The sequence below is a fragment of the Crocodylus porosus genome, unplaced genomic scaffold, assembly GCF_001723895.1.
Source record: "Crocodylus porosus isolate Cpor-Errol unplaced genomic scaffold, CroPor_comp1, whole genome shotgun sequence".
Classification (NCBI taxonomy): domain Eukaryota; kingdom Metazoa; phylum Chordata; order Crocodylia; family Crocodylidae; genus Crocodylus; species Crocodylus porosus.
The window spans coordinates 73,323,121-73,346,144 of NW_017728931.1; the positions used below are offsets into that span (position 1 = coordinate 73,323,121).

General features: G+C 42.2%; 1 protein-coding gene across 6 annotated transcripts in view; it reads right to left on the reverse strand.

Moving 5' to 3' along the window:
* Positions 1 to 23,024, reverse strand: part of SYT1 (synaptotagmin 1) — a 542,326-nt gene that overhangs the window by 424,905 nt on the left and 94,397 nt on the right. The window contains exon 1 of one of the 6 annotated variants that reach the window (XM_019543162.1): positions 123 to 133. The exons of the other annotated variants lie outside the window; for them this stretch is intronic. The gene's annotated coding sequence lies outside the window, so the exon portion shown is untranslated. Of the gene's footprint in view, positions 1 to 122; positions 134 to 23,024 lie in introns of those variants that run through there. 6 annotated transcript variants of the gene reach the window in all.

Here is a 23,024-nt window from a genome sequence, read left to right on the forward strand (position 1 = left end):
ACCAGGAAGAGCCCAGCGCAGCTCTGACCTGGCCCTGGCCCTAGCCAACAGCGGCAGCCCGCCCTGCCCTGTATGCATATCCGGGGACACACCACCCTGCCTTGCCATTCCGGGGAATACACAGCAGCAGGAGCCACCCCACCTGCCTGCACCCCTGGACTAGCTGTGGCTCCATCCCATGCATTATCCTGCCCTGGCTGGGCAGCACCTGCCCCTGTCCCTGCGTCACCATATGGGCCTCGATCTGCCCCCCATGCCCCTTCCCTCCCCTCTTCCTCCATAACAGACATACCAGCTACATGTCGCTCTCCACACCAGAGGGCTGCATATTGGAATCAGATTGGTATCGGCCAATATGGCTCATTAAAAATTGGCCATCAGTATCAGCCCAAAAAATCTCTATCAGTGCATCCCTACATCACTTAAGTCCTGAACTTGCACAGCAAGTACACAGAGGCAAAAATTTATAAGCAAGGAGTCTCACTGACTTCAGTGATATATTTTTACAACATTTTAATAAATATTATTCAATCTCATTTTATTTGTTATTTTGCCATCTGTAATTAGAACCAAAAGTATTAAATAATTTAACTAATATTTCATCAATTTACTAACAGTGGCATATATGGAAGTGATTTGGAAAGAGCGTCATGTCCAATTAATCTTTGACTCATCAGCCCAAGTGACCAGACACCCATTTATACCTCGGTTAATGGGGGGCAGCCTTCAACTGAGTCCAGAGTGGAAATAAAACTCACTCCTCTGGATCTGTAGCAAAGGTCTTCAGTTCTGGCAGTATGCCCCTTACTTTCATGCATGGATTGCCTTTTTATTCTGTTTTATCACAGGGCATAGATAGAAGTGATAGTGTTTCAAGCTATCTAGCCTCTTAAAGCACTCTGCAGCTGTGCCATAACACACATGCACAGCGGCAGAGCACTTTTTAAATGGCTGATTGCATGAAAAATAACCCGGGTTAGATCAGGTATTACATTAAGGCACTCAAAAGCAGAGATCCTTAGGGAACTTATGCTCCCTTCAGGGTTATTTTTTCATGTATGGAGCAGGACTTCCCAGCCCCACTCCCTGGATTGTTAGAGGAAAGAAACAGGAGCTCCCAGCTGCTGAACAGTCAGAGCTGGGGGGGAGGGGTAGGAAATGGGCCCTCCCTCTTCTCATGTCCCCCTCCTCCAGCTTCTTCAAATGGGGTATCATGGTGAAGGGGCTCCATTCCCTCCTCCCCAGCTCAGGTCAGTGAGCAGCCAAAAGAGCTCTGAATTAATGAATGGCCAGAGCTGTGGGAGACGGGCGGAGGGAGCCCCCTTGCCTGAGGGCCTGACCCAGCTCTCCCCACTATTCCAGCCAGGATAGCTTGGCGGGGTGCAAGACAAGGGAGCCCCATACCCCACCCCTTCCCCCTCAGCTCTGGCAATTCAGCACCTGAAAGCTTCTTGCCCTCTTACTCCATCACTGACAGCCCTGGAGCTGGTGGAGGGATGGGGATTGGGAGAGGGGCAGTTTAGCAGCCTACTGAGAGACTGCTGGAGTGCCCCACTTGCTGGCCTGGCTCAGTGCAGGTTGGCTCCAGCCCCACCCTGATCCAACATGCGAATGTCTGTTGGGTTGTGGGGCGGGGAGGGGCAGACACTAACTCAGAGGCAGGCAAAGTTCAGCCTGTGGGCTGGCAGTGGATTCCATTTCCAAGTATCCCCTGCCTGCATGGCTGGAGCTGGTCTCCATGGAGACCTCAGCTGCACCTGTGCTGTAAAAGCTCAAGGCTGGGGTTGCCATGGAGACCAACCCCAGTCATGCTGGCAGGGCACGTGGTAGGGACAGGCAGGGGGCTGATCCAGAGCTGCTGGGATCTTGCAGGGAGGCCAGCTTGGTCAGAGGCCACGGCAGAGTTGCGATCTGCTGCCTGCACATTCTGGGCAGGGGCACGCAGGCAGTGGATCACAATTTTGCCCCAGCTTGGGACCAGGCTCTCACTGCTGCAAGAAGCCAGGGTGGAGCCATGATCCGCTGCTTGTGTGTCCCTGCCCTGGGGCCCCAGACCAAGCTGCCCCCACCGCTAGATCCTAGTGGCTCTGGAACAGCCCCCTGCCCTACCCTGCCAGTGTGGCTGCCACCAGTTTCCATGACAACCTTAGCCTTGCGCTATCACAGCACAGGTGTGGTTGGGGTCTCCATGGAGACCAGCCCCAGCCATTTGGGGAGGGGCTGCTAGGAAATGGAGACCAGCTGCCAGCCAAGTCTGCCATTTTGCCCACCCCTGCTCTAACTTATGGCACTTTACATAAAGCACCACAAGCTACAGTGGGGCCCTAATATCTGTGCCCACAGTGCCTAACGCAATAGGATCTTGGCCTGTGACTGAAATTCCTAATGCTACCATGATGCAAATGAAATTACACATAGGCATAACATTATAAAAAAGCTTTTTAATTAGCTGTTGCATAAATGTCATCTGGTAAAATGCTACAGCAATCCTCTTTTTCTCTGGGAAAACATTAGGTCACTACCAAGGCCAGAATTTTAGTGATTAAAGAAAATTAAACAACAACACTTCTTGGTTACATATCAAAATAAAAAATCCAGTTCAAATTCTTGATAATTCTTAATAGAATTTTTACTTTATGTCTTTGACCAGCCTTGCTGACTATCCCTGGGGGAGCTCTGTTCACCAGCTTTGTTTTTCCCATTCAAAATCCTAACTATTTAGAGGAACAAATCTTTACCTACCATGTCAATATCAATGATTCCCATATAACCTTGCTTGCTCCATCAAATCTTTCCTCTCCATCTTCCTGACATTTCTTATACATGTCTAATCGCTAATTCAAGGTCATCATGAAAATACAGAACCACCTGAACTCCAAACTGTGTTTCCCATCACCAGTAGCTTTTTTGCTGTCTCTCTTGCTCTTATGCCTCACATTACATGTTTTTGATGCCTCCTTCTTCTCCACCAACAGAAATGATAACTGCTGTTTTTCCTCTACAGCTTCCCTGATCTCTGTCCTTTCCTCTGCATTCCATTTGGAAAACTTTGTTTAGTTCTTGACTATCTAATTTCTTGGCTACTCCAACTTACCTCTAACTTCATTGACACTAACTGGTCTCCAACTAATGCATCAAGAGAGCATCTGTAAAACTCTCTCATTTGCTCTCTACCCTGATCAAAAAGATACTACACTGGAGCGGTAGGTCAAGATTTAACGAACAGCTGGGTGTTGGAACGCATTGCTGAAAGGATGATCACATAGACTATAGCTTAGTAACTGTTCATATAGTCACTGACATAACTTTTAAAGAGTGTGATGAGACACACAGAAAAGGAAAACCTGAGGAAAAGAAGAATATGGATTTTTTTCATTTGAATTAATTCTAGCATTTAAGCTTACCAAAGACTTGTCTAGGAATATTCTATTACCCAAGAATGATTGTTAGCAAGGCCTAATTCTCAGTTTAGCTATTACATTGTAAGCATTGAAATAATGGTTGAGTCACTATAGTGCTGATAGTCTATAGTGAATCTGAAACAAATTGAAGCAGTAATTTACAGAACAATAGCATTCACAGCAGTGGCACATGCCGTCCAGGCTTTTTAAGTATTCTATAAATAATAGCTCAGAAGGCACAATTGACAATAAGCAAGGGCTGGATGATGAATCATCAGGTAGTTTAAGTAAAATTTTGTTTGATTAAATGCTTTGTTTTTAAGCCACATGCACCACACTGTCTGATGTACCAGGATAGATCAAATTGTTCTCAGTCCTTTTCTAAAAACCAGACAAGCTTACGAATGATAAGTTTTATTATATTACAAAACTGATGCCAAACTGAAGTGCTGTGTATTGTGCGATTCCAATTATCTATTCGTTTGGCCAAAGATTTAATATCAACTATTGTTAACGATGCAACTAATCTAGATTTATCAAGCTCCTAATGGCTTTGTGTCGTAAGGATGTAATTTTATTTTTTGTCTTCTTCTTTTCAGACATTTTTTGCAGGGCTGTTGAAATGTCCTTCTTGATTTCTCTGCCACCTAGTAATCAGACAGATTGGGCTTCACTCTGAAGTCCCTCTGGTTTTAAATTGCTGTAACACAGTGGTTTCAGTAAAGCTACTCCTGGTTTACATCTATGGAAGTATAAGCTGGTCTTCTCTGTAGACTAGGGGGCGAGATACTTAGATGACTAACATTGCAGATAGATGCCTATTGGGATTGACAAGTGTGCCTAAAGGAGTTGGGTACCTAACTTCCACTGACTCTTGATGGGAGTTTGGCACCTAATACGTTTAACAGCTTTTATAAATCCAACTGCATGGCACCCGCACCTTTGTAAACCTGGCCTTACAGCAGTCAGTAGTCTCCTCTCCCATATTTACCTTCTACAGTACAATGGTGAAGAAATACAAAGACCTTAACTCAAGGGAAGTATGACTTGCAGGCAAAAGCCCTATCAAATGTTGTAACAAAAACAGAATTTCTCAAATGGCTGAATTAACTCCAGTTCTATTTTGCCTGATTATTAACCACTCACTCCAGGAATGAGTACTGGATTTTTGTTTTATGTGGTATTTAGAATCTGTGCAAATGGCCATGCTTTTCAGAAAAAGCTTTTTTAATTTTGAGGGAGCATGTATATACTCAGAGTATTGGATGATGTGACATAACAATACAGAACTTGCTATTTACCTGGTTCATAGATACAATCAGGAAGGCAAATATTTAAATGTTGTTATTTGCACATGAACTTAATTAATTGTACGTGCAATTTTACATCATAGGTTTTTGTTTTGTTTTTTTACAGACACAAAATGACCCGGAAAGTTTTGAAAAGCCTTCTTGAGGTTCATTTACAATAACATGCACAACACATTTAGGTACATGATCCTTGTTTGGAGAGTACTCAGTTGTTCCAACAGGCCATAGTAACTCTTTGGTTTCCTTGTAGTGACGTTTTACAGTGCTTATATTAAGCAACAACTTATACTGCTATTTAGAAAAACCTGCTAACAAAACAGCTGCCATTCACAATTCTTCCAGTCATTGCAGACATACAGACAGAATGCCTCTTTCGTTATCTTGAAACACTATGCAAAAATGAATGTATTATTGCATGCTTGAACTTACCAAGCAAGGGCTTGTGTGTAGTTATCCTGTTATTTGTTTAATCTAAATAATTTAAAGCACTTTGGGGTTGCCTATGCTGCTACAGAGAGGGTTCTGTGTAGGACAAAATGAAGTATACCATGCTCATCTAAATCCATGGGTATATGTCAAGCCCAGAAATTCACAAGTATGGCTGTTTTAGGCCCATCCCAAGTGCCCACTTGCAAGGCCTCACTGAAACCTGCTGCTTCAATGTTATAGACAAGACCTTAGTTCTATCATGATGGGTTTTCGTGCCCAATCCACTAATCTAATCTAATCTAGGATGTTTTGGCCAGGTCCCACAGGTAGAAAAGTTAGAAGAAAAAGGAATTTAAGACTGCTGGTAATTCTACTATTGGAGACTCAGCATCAAACTAATCTAGAAAAAAAAATAAGAACAGGAATAGACAAAAGTGGTTTTACAAGGGGTATTTTTAGATGTCCACAAGAAGAGAGATAAGTACAGGCAATGAAAACTATGGTGTGTCACTAAAAATGTAGACAAAGGAATAACATGAACATGCAGGGAAGAAATCTGGAAAGCAAAGGCCAAAATGAGTTACATCTGGCATAAAATGTTCAGTTACAAAGCAATAAAACTAGTTTTAAATATGTGGACAAGACAGAACAACAAAAACAGGTTTGCTACTCAACAGAAAAAGTGAACTATTAATGGAAGGCATGAAGAATGTGGGGCTTCTCAATGCTTACTTTGTGTAAGTGTTCACACAAAAAAGCTCAACCTGTAACTAGAAAACTAGAGAAATAAATAGAAACAAAAAGGTAGAAGGGTAAATAAACAGTTTGTCAAGAACTTTTGACTAATTTGAATGAATCTGGGGACAAAACTTGCCCCTATGGTGATAAAAGAGTTTGCTGAAGAAAACTTTTTGCCACTGGGACCAACACTACAAGCTCTTGGGTGATAGGTGAGGTCCCAGAGAGCATAGAAAGGGTTAACAGTGCCCAGTTAATGAAGGAAAAAAAAGGAGAACCTGGGTAACTGTAGACCAGTTGGCCTAATTTCAATATTTAGAAGTTTACTTGAGCAAATAATACAGTTGTCAATGTGCATACATCTGAGGAAAAAAGATGTGAAAACAAGAAGCCAATAGGTTTGTAAGACACAAATCATGTCAAGCCAACTTGAATTTATTTTTGAGAGGATAACTAGTTTGGTGAGTAAGGGGTAGGTATATCCTAGACTTACTAAAGCTTTGATACAGACAGTCCCATGTGCCATTCTTACAATCAAGTTGAAGAAACATGGGTTAGAGAGAATTATCATCAGGTGGATATATAATTGCAAAACTGTAGCTTTTAATGGATTACTATCAGACCAGAAGGATGCCACAAATGGAGTTCCACAAGGGAGTCTTCTGGGTTCAGTGCTGTTTAATATTTTTATTAATGGCATGAATGCAGGGATGGAGAGAATGCTGATTAAATTTGCAAATACTGGAAGATTGGATTATATTGGAGAACTAGGCTAAGGATGACAAAATGAATTTCCACAAAGTAAAATATAAAGTGCTACACATAGCAAAGAGAAAATGTAAGAATAATAAAGGGGGAGAGGGGTTAGTAATTGGCTTGGAAACAGCAATACTGAAAAGAATATGGAGGGTATGGATCATAAACTTAATATCAGGCAGCCATATGATGTTATCATAGGAAATGCAAATGCAATTTTGGGTTTCATTAACAGAGATACTGCATGAAAACCTGGTACCACTCAACTATGTGCTATCTAGGCCTCACCTGGAGGACATCACATTTTAAGAAGGCTGTAGAGAAACTGAACATGGTCCAGAGGCAAATGATGAAAATGATAGCGAGAGCAAGCTACATCAGGAAAATAAGAAGGAACTTGGTATGTTTAATTTGACAAAAAGGAGATTAAGAGGGGATGTGATAGCAGTTTTCAAATACTTGAAAGGCTGCTATAAAGAAGATGGAGGGACACTGTTCTTCCTTGCCAGAACTGATTTAAATTACAGCAAAGTGGATACAGAGCAATTTTCAGGAGATACTTCCTAACTGTAGGAACAACAAAACAATAAAACAAGTTGCCTACAGAAGGTGTGGATCTCTTTCACTGGAAGTTTTCAAGAAGAGATGTGATAGGCTCTATATACATTTAGTAATACTGATTCAAATTCTGTGCAGGAGTGGGTTGGATTAGATGACTCCTGAGGTGTCTTCCAACCATATGATTCTATGATTATTTTTTGCTAATCCAACAGCATCAACATTCCTCTTTCTACAACAATATTCCACAAAGTTTGAAGCATTTTAAGAGTAATCTAATTATAACAATGCCTTTGTGGTGTAGTAGATTGATTTCATCATCCATCAGTGGGTAACAACTGATGGCTAGAAAATGGTATTTAGAGGTTTATTTTGGGAACAGGCTTACAGATAAAATATATATTGCATTAGAATAATGGTCCAGGGCAACAGCAAGGGTTAACCGATTTCTAAAAATGCCTATTTGTGAAAGTTTCCTCAAGGCCCATTGTTTCTGATACAGGCAAAGCAGCAAGCTGACAGACAGGCTGGGTAAGTAAAGACATGTACCACACTGTTACATAACATGAGAAAAGGTGGCACCAGGTTACAGCACCCAACTGCAGGGCCCTTGGGATTTCTGGTTTTGGGGGAATAGACCAGATTAGGAGAAGACCAGAAAAAGCCCAAATTAGGATGTGTTTATGTGATGGGTTTGCAAAACAAAGAATATGTTGACAGGATAGAACATGGAGAGTATGACAATCACAAAGAGAACAATCAGTGATGACCAAGATAAAAAGTCATCAGAAGGAGAACAAGGATACAAAAAGAGGAATTTCAGAGCAGCAAAGGGTCCCTAAGAGGGGAACCAGAGGCCACCATTGACAGAGGACATACCACCAGTCTGTCTCACCCACCCGACTGGTGGTGGTGGATTGCGGGGGGGAGGGGTCGGCCTCCAACGTCCAGGCTGCTGATATCTGACATTCAAGAGATAACTTCAGAGTGAAGCTCATGAACTGGTCAGACATACCTTGACTCTGACAGCTCTAGGACTGCTAAATATAGAATTGTTTGCATTATTCTTATCTACTATCATTGTGTATCAATACATTTCACCTATTATCAAATAGAGAGGTTGTGGTCAGTCTGAAGGTTTGGGTCTGCCTGGAACAAGGTATCTGGGTCATAAATCCAGTGCCAACAACAATGGTTACTACTTTCACTGAAAATTCTAATCAAGAGATCAGAGACACAAAGTTGCAGAGAATACTGATTTTTAATTGTATCTGGATAGTATTCAATGTAGTACAATATCTGTACAAATACGTTATCTAAAACAATTTTAGTAATGTACTGATATACATAATTAAAATTGAGGAATTAAACACCCCCCCCCCCCCAATCTCTGATTTATATCAAAGCAGCAAAATTTATACGGATCCACTTCTCAGTGGCCCAACTCAACCTTTCAAGTAACATAGCGGTCAACCAGAAATATTAATTGGTAAAATATAATTAATTTTTTGGTACTTTAACAGAATAATGCAAACATTAGAATTAATGTTTCAATTTCTATTTTGTGCTGTAAAACTCACAGTACTAGATGAAATTAAGTTTTCAGATATTCAGTCACATTAACTGCATCAACCCTGAAAGAATCTGCTATACCCGGCCCTAGAGCTCAATTGACACTTCTGAAAGTTTAATACATTTATCCTAGCATTACAATGCATGAACATTCAAGAAAAACAGATACAAGCCTATGGGTTTTTACTCCTTTTTCAGGCATTCTCTTTTGGACAATTTAGATGTCAGTTATAAGATCACATAAATGCTTCATGTTTTGTAAGATCACAGCTGATTAATTATAGCCTACATTAGCATTCATGAAGAAACTCAGCATTAAGACCCTAAAAGACATGTAGGCAGCAATTCATTTCAGATGAAATACTGGAACTATTTTATACAATGCAAGCAAATGAAGATATCAGCTCCCTACAACCATCATCCTGCAAGCACAATACAAAGCGCCCAGCAATATTTTAACTTATTAGTAGTCTTAGGTAAGACTATACTGTTAGCTAACTAAAACTCTACAAAACTAGTTTTTTTCTGTAACATGTATTCTCCAAGATGATACCTGTGAAATGTACGTTTTATTTATGCAAAATAGCTATTAACCAATAATGATCATTCAGGATTTCTTGGAAACCTTTATACCTGCACCTATGCCTTATTAAAACAAATGAAAACCACTAAAACAAATACTGATAGTTAAACACAATTAGGGTTACCTCCCTTATGGTGCAATGAAGTGGGCTGAAAGAAATTGTATCACAGGAGCAGGAACTACACGTCACTTTCTCTGGGTTGACACCCTGTACAAGTATCACATGTTGGGGGCTGTATGGATAAAAAGGATACAGGAAGCCAGGATGCGTTTGGAACAGGGATGTCAAATATACGCCGTGCGGAACCACTCTATATGGTTTTTTAGGCTATTGGCAGGCAACTAGAATTTGGAGGATGCGGCCTGTCACAGAATTGGGGCTCTAGGACATATCAATGGTGGCAGGAGGGCGAGTCATTGCCCTTGGGTCACTTTGGCTGATGGTCCTGCCACCATGCCATGCCCTCTGTGCTGGAGCCTTGGGCTTTGGTGGCAGCTCCAGCTCTAGCCACAGACACAGTCTGTGAGTAGCTCTCACCATGCGACTTCCCTGGTGCCCATGCCAATATCCCTGCCCAAATAACCAGTCCTTGAACTTCAGAATCCCTGTTTGACCCTGGCTTGCTTCCTGACATTCACTTCTGGTAACCCTTTTGCCTTGGCACAGATTACAGATGCTTGGCACAGATTACAGATCCCTCCCTCAGCTCTAGCTACTAGGCATAATGCTTGGGTGGATCCTGGCACCTAGCTGGAGTCTGAGCTGTCACTGTTGCATGCCCTTGGCTGGAGCTGGAGCTGCCACTACCACTGTGCACCCCTGGCCAGAGCTGCCAGTATGGTGTGTCCAAGGCCAGTGCTACACCATGCCAGAAGGAGCCCTGTGGTTTGGATCCAGCCTGGGGCATGAGGTGACTTTGACACACCTGGTTTAGAACTAGGGATTAGCTAGCTACACCACAAAGCAGGTGTGCTCAACTTCTGGCCTGTGGGCCAGATTTGGCCCTTGGCACCTTGTCATCTGGCCCACAGGGCTCCTTTTGGATCTCTGGGGGTCCCCATTGGCCATGGCCTTCTGTATTAGGTTGCGCATGCAGAGCAGTACAGGGCCCAATCCCAGTACACAGAAGTGGTGTGGGGCCCTGTAACCTAATCCTTGCACACAGGGTCAGGCAGAGGTGGCACAAGGCCCCCAGTACTCAATCCAGGCATGCAGGACCAGGTGGAGGTGATGTAGAGCTCCTGGGTCCCAATCCTGATGCATAGAACTGGGGGAGGCAGCGTAGGGCCCCAGACCCTGATCTCCACATGCTGGGCTGAGCAGGGAAGGACTGGGTTCCCCAGAGCCTGATCCCAGCACGTGGGACTGGGAGGAGGTGGTGCAGAACCTTGGAGTCTGATCCCAGCATGTGGGATTGGGCAGGGGTCATGCAGGGCCCTAGGGCCTGATCCTAGAATGCTAGGGCCGATCCAGCCTGTGGACTGGTCCCATGTTCCTCATTTGGCCCTCAGAAAGGAAGCTGAAAGCTGTAATAGATCCAATATTGGTTGGACAAGCATCAACAGCCCTTGCAGAGTGCCAAAAATGTGCAGCCCCAGAAACACCTAGGCTAGGGCCATAAACTGGTTTACATGAACTAAGTGGTTTATACCTATAACACAACACAAGTTCAGTGCATGTAAATTACTTTCAAAATGGTCAAATCTGGTTTAAGGTAAATCTGGTTGGATCAGACTTAATTGATTTAGGTTAAAGTGGTTTGTGGAAGCCTCTGCACCCCCCCGTCAGTCACAGGCTACCATTGCACTGGGTTCAGCTGCCTTAGGCATTGTTGCCATGAGGGCTGGTATGTATGAGCACCCCCAGGCTCCTAGTCTAAGCCAGTGTAGGCTTCTGCATGTCTTGGCTACCTGAACAATGAACAATAAACAGTTCAGTTTGTCATTGGCTTAGAAACACCTGCGAAGATTGTCATACAGCTTAGAAACACCTGCGAAGATTGAATTGATTCTCCCCTGGGCTTTTTGAATCTCTATACTTAGCCCTAATGACATATAAAATTGGGTCCTTCTAAAAAAATGGCCAGGGACTACAGTGAGCATTAACTTTCAGTAGCAAGGATTAAAATATTAAGCAGTAATTAAAAATGGCTTAATTCTTTCTTGGATTGCAGCTGTTATTTTCAAGATATAACACATTTTATATTAAGATATATGTTAATTAACAGAGAAGACAGAAAAATGCCCATCCAAGGAAAGAAAATACTATATTACTTGCAAAGAATCAAACAGAACGCTAATCCATGGTATTGTTTTTGCAATGGAAAAGCTCAATGAACAAGCAGTCATGTTCTTTGACAATACAGGGTTTTTTAATTAAAAATATGCTATTTAATGTTTATTCTTAATTAAATAGTTTAATTAGCTGAAAAGAATCTATTACCTAGCATATACTTTGTGCACAACTGTTCTAAATATTAATTGCTGAACTATAATTCTACTGATTCAAGGTTACATTTTACACTAGTCCTCATTTACTTCACTTTCTTTAATAAAAACTCCTTGATGCAGCTGTAAAACTAGTCTACAGAGAAAATCTTCATCCCTCTCACTTAAATGAAATATCACTAATGTTTTATTAGAAGACAGAGTTGCATGCAAGTTCCATATTTCCATTAGCTTTTCTATGAACAAATGAGGTTCATCACCTTTTAATATTTTCACAACAAAATTCTTTTTGTCGTGTGAGGTATTTTCCCCACAGCAGTTTAAGTAATCCAAAGCAATGTTGAATAAAACTTAAAGCAGAAGAATAACAAACAGTGCTCAGAGAGAAGGCATTTACCCAATGAAGATAATGATATTAATGGGTTCTTAAGTCACAGTTCTTTCAAGTACGGTTAAAACATGCTCTTTTGCTCTTTTCCGGTGAAGATTAATCTGAAGCTTGACAGGAATGAAGTTATGTTATCTGACTCTTTCCCATGGAAAAGAGGCCATTGACATTTGGCAAACAAATTTTGAAAGGTAAAAGAGTGGTTGGAGACTGGGACCATACGACTTCATTCTGGAGTCCTTATACACCAAGTAAGACCTACCACAGGAAAAGAAAATGCCTTAATTCTGTCACTTTAAGATAAATGTTACCACGCTGGTTTAAGATAACCACTCTAGACTGAGGAGAAAAGGTCACAAATCTAGTTACATGCCTTGTAGGAGTATGTCCATTAAAGATCCAGGGACACCTTCTTAGCTACAGCTTTGAAGAGAAAACTGTTGTTTCAAGATGTATAATTTTCAGACAGCTGTTGACAGATTAGTCCCCACCGTGGCATTTTCAGCAGTGCAGGAATCAGCAGAGGACACTAGACATGTTTGATCTTAAATATGCATCCTCTCTTCCCAGTAGATAGTATTTAAATGGAACTTTGTGGTAGTAGGGTCAAGGGAATCATTGATACTCGTGTTCCTTCTTGTAAACACGCAGGAGACATAAACCATCATTTCTCAGTGTTAGGCATGTCATTGTTAGTGCCATTGATATTGCTAGGTCCCACAAAAGGAGCAAACAAATGACAATGTTATTTTCTATACCAATAAAAAATGGGATGGGGGAAAATCCACAATTCAAAACAGAAAAGGACAAACCTCATGAGCCTCTTGGGATGCACAGCTCCCAGCAGTGCCCTGTATAAGTACATTACTATGCTGAAGAGATCTTACAGTGAACAACTGCAGTTACTATTATCAGAAGCCATGTAAAAAAGAGCAGTTATTTTTCTCAGTACTGAATTTTATCAGCAATTAAACTAGTTTTTACAGGCATCAAACTAAATTACAGAGTGACCTAGTGATTAGGAAGTAATAGGAAATTTAGTTCACTTTTAATGCACCATATTACTGTGTGCTTGCATTATTCATAAGCTTGAAAAATACTATGCTCTTTCCAAAGGCAAAAAAAAAAAAAATTGCATTTCACCAATAGCCATAAATACTTGGATGGAGGTCAAGAAACTTAGTGGGAGGTTTCCAAAATTTTCTCTGCAACTAAACAAAAATCCTCCCCAAAACCTAAAAACTCAAAATAGTACCCAGAACATCTGTGCAGAATTTTCTTTTAAACTCTCTTACTTCACTGCAACTCTTTTAGGATCCTTTTTTTTTTTTAATTTTCCTCTCATTTATCCATACACTTTATTCTGTCTCTATTAGTTATATGAATGTTGACTGTGATGAGCATCCACCCTCTTCATCATCCAAAATTGAAATCTTGGTGTCCTCTCAATGTGAGAAGAAAAGGTGAAGAAAAATCAGGCATGTGGTAAATCCAGTCATAATATTATTTATGAGGTACACAAAATTCACCCACTTCTCTCAAGCACTGTTCTTGCCCCAACTCTATACTGCTCTTGATCCAACATATGAGAATCATTTTGTTCTCCCACTCAGACTACATCATTTTTCTTTCCAAATAACTACACTGGCTTGTCTTTTCTTGCATCAAAAAGTTTGAGTTTCTACCCTTCAACCTTCAGAAAAATGTCAAAAGTTTGGCCATAGTTACCTTTTTGTCCTCATCCCCTCCTGTGCTCTGCTCTGCTCAAATTTCCTTCCTTTCTTTCCACACTGACCTTTACACATTCTTTATACCAACCAATTTTCTTTAAAGTATCTCCAAGGTCGCGATCAAAATTCTTCGTTTTTTTTCTGTCAAATTTCCTTCTAAATCCTACTTAATCTCCATGTAATGTTATTTAAGCAATAAACAAAGTACAGCTATCACCTTATTTTCTCAACCCGATTCAGCTTTATAACATTACATTTTTATAAAATTTTAACTTTTGTTGTATTGTATTTGTGCATAACATTAGCTAGATTTAAACCTCAGGGAACGAATCATGTTAGTCTTTGATTGTCTATAACCCATAATGCTTTATAAATAGAAAAAAATTACTTCAAAGATCATGCCTTCCATGTAAGATAGTGTTTACACTTGTCTTGAAACATGGGACCCATGTGAAATTAGATGACTGCAACTTCAAATATATATATTTTTTAATAAATAATTAAATTTATAGAGGATAATCCACTTGGAAAATGGGGACACCTGGCTAACAGACCAAATACTCAGCAAGGAGTACACAGAACTATGCCAAGCAAATTCTCTTCATAAAACCAGAATTTCTACACAATTGTCCAGGTTTGGCTGTGCTCATTCCCACACAGATCTTATAATCTGCTTTAAATTACACCAACTACTGCAGAACCCACACATCCCCAGGTCACCAAGAAGCCATAAAATAACAGCAGGAAAGAGGTACAGGAGTTGGTAGGGCTGGCAAGCTATCCTTATCATGGCTGGCTGTATCAGTTTTAGGACTGTTGTGTACCAAATGTTCTGTACTGCACAGGAAATATGCTGGTAGATTTTATTTTGAAAATGATTCATGGTATGGACCAAAATATTTTCAACTTCGTTTCATTCCCCAGAGTTACCCAGAGAAGCAGTGCTCAACTCTCATGGGGCATAGCCCATGCAGAGGTTGGTCCACGAACCTGATCCAGTGCACATTCGGTTAATGGGTGCAATCCGGCTCACCAATCTGTTTATGCATGTCATCCTGACTCCATGCGCCAGATCCAGCTACAGAGTAACCCCTTGCACCAGCACAATCTACCATGTGGGGCCAACCCACAAGACTCACCATGGGTCCAGCAATTTGGCAGCAGGGGAGCAGGAATTAACATTGCCACCACTCCCACTTTGGGACTCCGTATGGGTCCAGGAATTTGACAAAGACTAAGTGATGTGACCTTGCAGCTCAATACAGCCCACAGGCAGGCATCACTGACTTAGAGAAAGCTGAAACATGAATTTAGACTTTTCCATTGCTCATCACCACAGCAGGCGAGAACCTTGCATGTATACCAGTAAATTTATCCTCATTAAGATGAATTATCATCCCATTTTACAACTGAGGTAGAGAGGTGCCTTAGTTAAGATTAGAAAATACTTGGTCAGAACCAGAAAGAAAACCCAAATCACTTGAATCCCACCTGTCTTATCTACTTCCCATTTCAGGCACATATTTCCAATTGTTGAATATAACACAGTGAAGTACTTAAAGGCAGATAAGAAATGGAGGGATGTTGGTTTTAAAAAACACATTTGAACACTGTACTAAAATACGTGGTGAGTAAAGCAATTTGAATGAATACAGAAAATCTGATGATTCTCGTAGTTGTCAGCTTGGTTCTTTCAAGCTCCAGGCAGACATTACACTTAAGACATTATAAACCAACTAATCACGCCTTAAGTAGTAACCCAGCCACATGTTCATGCAACTAATACCATGATAAAGCAGGGAATACGCCACAAGTATATTACACAACATATGGGTAATAATTTTGTGGCTGGTTCCCATCATGTCTTAAATTAATGGCCAGTGCACTCTGGGGCTGGGAGCATCAGTCGACAGATTGGTGTTCCCAAGGCTGGTAGCTCTGATCAGTAGACTGGTGCAGATTGGGAAGCAACACACGTGCATGGCAGGAGGCATGATAATGGGATCAGGTATCAGACCACATCATGCCTTTAACTGAAGATCTGTCCGTAGCTTCATTTAACTATAGCATTACAGGCCAGAATCCATACACATGGATTCAGTTTTGACCTCTTCAGGAAAAAAAAAAAAAATTGAGTTACTGCTTTAAGGGGAAAAAAGCTAACTTAGCTAGATGCATGATTTTAGGGATTTAAATTATTACAAATATAGAGGAAGGGATATTTACGGATCAGTGATTTTATTTATCTAAATAAAAATGACTCAGGACACCGTGTTCTTCTACAACAGGGGCAATAAAGGGTATAGGAGTGGTTAAGTTTTTCTGTAACATTAGTTCATCTTGTTTTTGGACCAATACTAAGTGTCTCCTTGGAGTCAAGTGAACACAGACAAATGCTGGAGAGATCTGGGCAGTGAGGATTGAAAACTGAAAAGAATCCTAGTTGGTAATGCCTAGACAAGTTGTTGGTGGTCAGTAGGCCTGTGCGAATTGGCAGCAATCTGATCTGGCTTTGGAGCTGGCCGCTTTGGATGGCTGTGATCCGATCTGGAGCTCCTGACCAGGTTTCCACCTCAACCTGGTCAAAGCGGCTCCGAAGCTTCGCAGCCGCCTTGGAGATCCGGCCATAGGGTATAATGGAGAATCAATTAAATATCTATAACTTTGTTGTTTCTTGTCCAATTTGGATAAAACTTGCAGGGATGGTAGCCTATGCTAAGAGCATGAAATTTGCCAAGTTTCAAGAATATTGGTGCAGGGGTTTGGGGGGGAACTGTACCCCAAATTCTTGAAAACCAAACTCATGTCATAACTCTGTTACACCACAGGGGGGTGAAAACTGCAGGGGTGGCGGCTCTTACTGAGGCCACAGAGCCTGCCAAGTGTCAAGCAGATAGGTGCAGGGGTTTGGGGGGAACTGCACCTCAGGATGCAGACAAAAAACTGTTAAGGCGCAGCGGGGTGACAGCTGTAGGGATGGTGGCGCCTGTTGTGACACCTGCCAGATGTCAAGGAGATTGGGGCAGGGGGAGTCTGGGGCCCTGCATCCCTAGCTGCTGACAGACAAAACTCGTGCCAAGACTGTGTCTGTCTTGCAGCAGTTGATTGTCTGTATTGATTCTTTCCTCTCCTTAGCCTGGTTTTGTAGGTGCTAACTGATGCTTGTTAAGTCATTATGTAGTAGCTACATCCTGTGTACTAAGCTGGTCCCCGAGTCCCTGGTGCCTGAATGAATCATGATTGATTGATTGGTAACTGGTAACACAGTAGCTTAGCAGCCAGGCCTGCAGCAGTGTCTCCCCTCCCTGACCCAAGACAGAGACAGACAGTCCCACAAGCACCCATGTCATGAGTTTTGCTTGTCCACAGCTTAAGGGGCAGTTCCCCTCAAACCCCTGGACTGATCTTCTTGAAACATGGCAGGCTTTGTGGTCTCAGTAAGAGCTACCACCCCTGCAGTTTTCACCCTGCTATGTTGTAACACTTAGATGTGACATGAGTTGTGCTTGCAAGAATTTAGGGTACAGTTCTTCCCAAACCCCTGCACTGATCTTTTTGAGATTTGGCAGACTTTGTTCTCTCTTCAGAGTCTACCATCCCTGAAAATTTCATCCAAATTAGACAAAAAACAACAAAGTTATAGATATTTTATTGTTTATCCATTATACCCTATGGCCGGATCTTCGAACCGCTTTGGGAAGCCTAACAAGGCCAATGCTTCAACCCAGACATGCTGCTTTGGACCCCGAAGCATCCAAAGTTTCTCCAGATCTGAAGCTCTGTCCGAAGCCCCGCACAGCCCTAGTGGTCGGCCACTGTAAAGTGACCACTTAGTTCTGGATATTTTTCAGTGTCTTGTTTCTGTACTGGTTACTAATTTGTGCTGCCAGATTCTGTAACACCTGATCCAGAGCAGCATAAAATTATTTCCAAAAATAGTTTACGAGTGCCCATTATTAGAATGCATTTCTCTTTGAAGTCAATTGTTGACTTTCCAGCTCACAGACCTCAGATTTGTCTGTTAAAATGGGAGTTCCTTTCCTTTCCAAACCCTTTAAAATTATTAGATCAATAAGCCATAAACATCACCTATATTCAAACAAGACAGACAGTAGGAAAGACAAATATAAAATAACCCATATATTACCTATAATAGTCACAATAACCTTTTATTTCCATCCTTACAAGGTTACACAAATAATAAAAAACAGGTCTCATATTGGACAATCAGAAAGAAAGAAATGGAGAATTAAGTCTCTCTGATTGAATTAGGATGCCAATTTCATGAGTGGACACACATACGTATGATGCTTTCCTTTATAATGTCTTTCAACAAACTGATATTCAACATGTCTTCTATTATTAGTGCAATGGTTCTTTGCACCAATAGTAACTTTGGAATGCTGGTAAATTTGCAAAAGTTTTATACTGTTCAACTGGTAACAGAACTTAACTCAATTTAGTTAATGGTAAATAGTTTCAATTTAGTTTATACTGAACAACTTTTGTTTGCATTCTTTTCATAGATTTCATAGACACTAGGGCTGGAAGGGAACTTGTGAGATCATTGAGTCCAGCCCCCTGCCCCAGGGGCAGGAAGTCAGCTGGGGTCAGATCACCCAGCTCGTGATTTATATCCTCATGAGCTTGCAAAAATGTTCGTACTTACTTGCTTTATTGACCTACCTAACTCACAGGCGCAATCTCCCAATTCTGTGGGCAGAATGCGGGCCCAGACAGCCATTTTGCAGGTGGAGCAAAGCAGCCTCCCATCACATTGCTGATTGGCTGTGGGGGGTTGCCTGTCATGTGGCCCCTCACTGCTGATTGGCTGCAAGGACTGTCCATCATGCCACCCCACCCCTCACTGCCAATTGGTGGAGAGGGGCAGGGCCACATGACAGGCAGCCCTCACAGCCAGTCAGTGGTGAGGGGTGGGGCAGCAGACATCTTGCCAGCAGCTTTTCAAGCAGGCAGTGTCCCCTCCCTTTCCTGTTCTGGAGAGGTGCAGCAGTGTTTGATAACTCCCTCCCCACCCCACCCCGAATTGTATGGGCAATGCTAGATTTTGTGGAATCTGCAAAATTGGTAGGTCCCTACTTTTAAAGTTTGTGATGAAGGAAGCTAAGTGGGCTACGTTCTAGCCTGCAGTTCCAATGGGGAGCAATTTGGGGGGACTCAGTGTGAGCAGGCTTTACTGTACATAATTCTTGTAAATAGCTTTATATGTAGGACATCTATATGGCCCCTGAAAAAACTGGGGGACTGGCCCCATGAATCAGGTAGGTCCCTAGCTATAAGGCAAGTAAGTCCAAACACATTTGCAAGTTCATGAGGGTATTAAAGAATGCAAACAGCCCATAGGTAGATAGCAGTGTAGCCCTGACAGCCGGCCACAAAGACTGCTTTTTTGATTGGTTCCCCATGATGTAATGTTTTATTGTACTGAGTGAAGTTGTCCCCAGGTTAAGACTATAGTTTTATAACCGTGTTGTTACAAGCATGGCTGATTAAGGCTGAGGAGAATAAGGGTGCGTACAGGAGTTACATTTTTCACATGATGAGGCTTCCAAAAGCACTCTGTAGCCATAACACAACAAACGTTCACGACTGCAGACATCTTTTAAAATGGCCAATCATATGAAAATTTAACCCTTGCCTTATATAGTATCAGACAGAGGCACTCTAAGGCACAGTTAATTTTGGGTGATTCTATTTGCATCCTATGTGGCTTTGTGGGGCTTGGCTGGCACTCATACAGGGCATCTCTGTCTCGTCCCTGTGCAGCCACGGAGAGTACATCCATACTGAAAGTGCTCCTCCCAACTACCCCTGCTGGGGTCTTGGGGGGATTTGGGGAGGCACAGGTGGAAGGGGGAGGCTTTCCTTCCCCCACACCCTGTACAAGCATCTTGACAGTGGCAGAGGCTGCTGGTCCCAGCGCTAGTGAGGCAGAGGACAGAGGTTCCCTCCCCACATTATGGGCCTGGCCCAGTTCCTCCCAAAATTCCATCGGGGTAGCCAGGCCAGCTCCATTCCCTCCTGCCCCCGCCTCACCCAAGCTCTGGGCACAGCAAGCTCTATTGCTGTCATGATGCTCATGTGGGGGGTGTGGGGAAAGAAACCCCCTCTGCCATGTGTGCCCAGCCTGGCTTCCCCACAAACTTCAGTACCAGTAGCTGGGGGAATCCGCACGGTGGAGTGGCCCTGTACCTGCCCCGCTTCTCTACCTCCCAGCCTCTTCTAACAGTTGCTAGTTGGCAGCTGGGGGGGGAGGGCAGGGGCGTGAAAGCTTTGTGTAAAGCGCTGTGAGTTAGAGCACCTCCCCAACAGGCTGCCTGAACTTTTGTACACACCCTGAATGAAGCTGTAGGAAAGGTGGGAGGACAGATGTCTCCAGGGAGGACAAAGAGAAGGTCCTAGGGCAGACAGATAAAAGGAATGGTCCCAGGGCAGCCTGAAGTCTGAGTGAGGACAGAGGGAGCTGGAATGGCACAATAAAGACTGTTTGTTTTGAAGCAGTATCTCCTGTGCTGCTTGCGATGTTTGAACTCTGGTAACCATAAATGCTGTGTGCCTCTGGAGGCAGGGGGACACGGTGACTGGCCGCAGGTCATGGTGTCGGTGGCAAGTGGGGAGCTCCTGCAGGTGGCAGTGGCAGTGTTGGTGGCAGGGGGGAAAGAGCACCAACCAATGGTCAGCGATCACCCAAAGACATCACTGGCAGTGTCAGTGACTTCCCGCAGATGCTGCCAGCAGTTTTGGTGGAAGAGGGGGTGGCGAGTGGCAACCCACCCGCAGGTGCTGCTGGCAGCATTGTCAGTGGCATAGCACAGGGGCTGCACTGCCAATCTCAGAGGGTGCATGTGCACTCCCTACATGTTGCTAATGCTGGTAACCCTCTTTTAAAAGAAAACACAATCTCTGCTTCCCAGGAGCTGACCAGTAAAGAAAGAGCTCCCAGAGGTAGAGGTACCATGGATCACCAAGGAAGCCAAGGATTGAGAAGAACCAAGGTCTCAAAACCACAGCTTGCCCCTTGTAAAGCCATGCTGGGGCCGGTTGCACAGGGATCCTCAGCAGAGGGAGACTGAATAAGGCTGCTTCTTGGGGATGTCCTGAGGAAGAGATTTCTCCTTCCCTTCCAAAATTATCCTCCTTTTTCATGACAGAGTCCAACTCAAATGCTTGAGACCAGCCTGTGTGCTTTGGGGTCAATGTATGAACATCTTACTCCAGGAAACATAACTAAAGCTCCAACTGAGCTCCATTGACTGTGCTACCTTTAAAGAAAATTTTGCTGCAGCTGCTTCCTTCTATATCCAACTGACTTTACTTACCCTACCTAAGACACGTCCTGATCTATACCTACGCATGCCTTCTTCACACAGGTCAATGTCAAGAGAATTTATGCCAAGTTCTTATATTGGTAAGTTCAAAACTTCCATCATGCCCAGGTCCTTACCCTCTCTTCTTCCTTCCTGTACCTGCTTAGGCAAGGTTTGGGTGACTTTTCATAATTGTTAACCCATTTGAGATATTAGTTGAAAAGTGTTTATATGTATAGAAAATATATGGAAGGTATAGTACAGAAAATTATAGACAGATTTTTATATAATGGGGTGCTCTAGATCACTGGTGCTCAATCTCTGGGTCATGGGCTGAGTCCAGCCCACAGCACTCTTCCCAGACCAGGAGATTTGAGGGGCAGTGGTGACAGTGTCAATTGCCATGGCTTCCAGAGCCTTAGGAACTAATGCTGACACTTTTATAGACCCATGGGGAACCTTGAGTGCCAGAAGACACAGCAGGATTTATAGTGTGGCTGGATCCAGCATGCCAACCCTATGCTGGATCAGGTCTTTGGATCAACCCCACCTCCCTCATCCAGCCTCTGAGTCTCTTTTCCATTAATTGACTCTTATTATAATTTGCTGTGAAAGTTACTTAAGAACGCAACCTTCAAGGTAATTCACATCTCACTACTAGCCACTTTGAACATCTGGTTTGCAAGTGTGTATATTACTTTCATCCCAAACCCTTAGCAATATATGATAACAAAAAACCCCACACATGCTTTGATAACTGAACCCCAAAATTTACATTTAAATGAGATATTCTTTAAAAAAAAAAAAAAAAAAAGACAAACCATTATATTACACTTAAGCCACATCTTTCCAAATATTAAAGTGTAAATTAAACTTTCATCCCAAACCCTTAGCAATATATGATAACAAAAAACCCCACACATGCTTTGATAACTGAACCCCAAAATTTACATTTAAATGAGATATTCTTTAAAAAAAAAAAAAAAAAAGCTAACCCTTGCATTATACAACTACTTCAGTGCTTAGTCTTGCTGGTAGCCTTCTTTTATGTAGCCCTTGAATATTAACTTTGATCAATGCTGTGCTCTGCTGTTCCATTTTAAAAGCAGGCTATTTCAGAGGCAGCATGTATAGTTATTGTTTATGGCAGAACAGGCAGTGACTGCAATTTTATTAAGACTGCTGTTCAACTAAACTAAATAAAAATATGTTGGACAAATACCTTAGAAACAATACATTGCTTAGTGATTTGTCCATGTAGCATGAGCATTTAGCATCATTACTGAAAAAGTGCATTTATTCTTGGTACTATTTAAGTACTCTCTCTTATTTCTGGCAATTTCTAATCAGCTAATTGGTTTTATCCTAATTAGGCTCTGCAGAAGCAGCCTATGTAGTAAGCAGCATAAAGAGAACAGCTGTTCCCCTAATATTATTGTACATGGCTTCACTTCCTGGACTAGATATACGTCCCTGGTCCAATCTGTCATCTACATTGTGAAACAAAAACACATTTTGTTTACTCATGAAATGTGTAAATCATAAACTGAAAACAATTTTCAATAGATGTAGGAGTACTGTGAATGTGCTGAAACTTTGATTTTTTTTTGAGTAATTGGAGACTACCTTGTTTCTATCCTGCACCTGTTCAAAAAAAAGGATGTTAGTGTCTCATGTGATATGTTGGCAAAAGCTCAAGTGCAATAGATGCACTATAATACTAAAGAAACACCCAAGAGGCAAATCTGGTACACTGTCACTAATTCAAACTTTATGGTAGGTT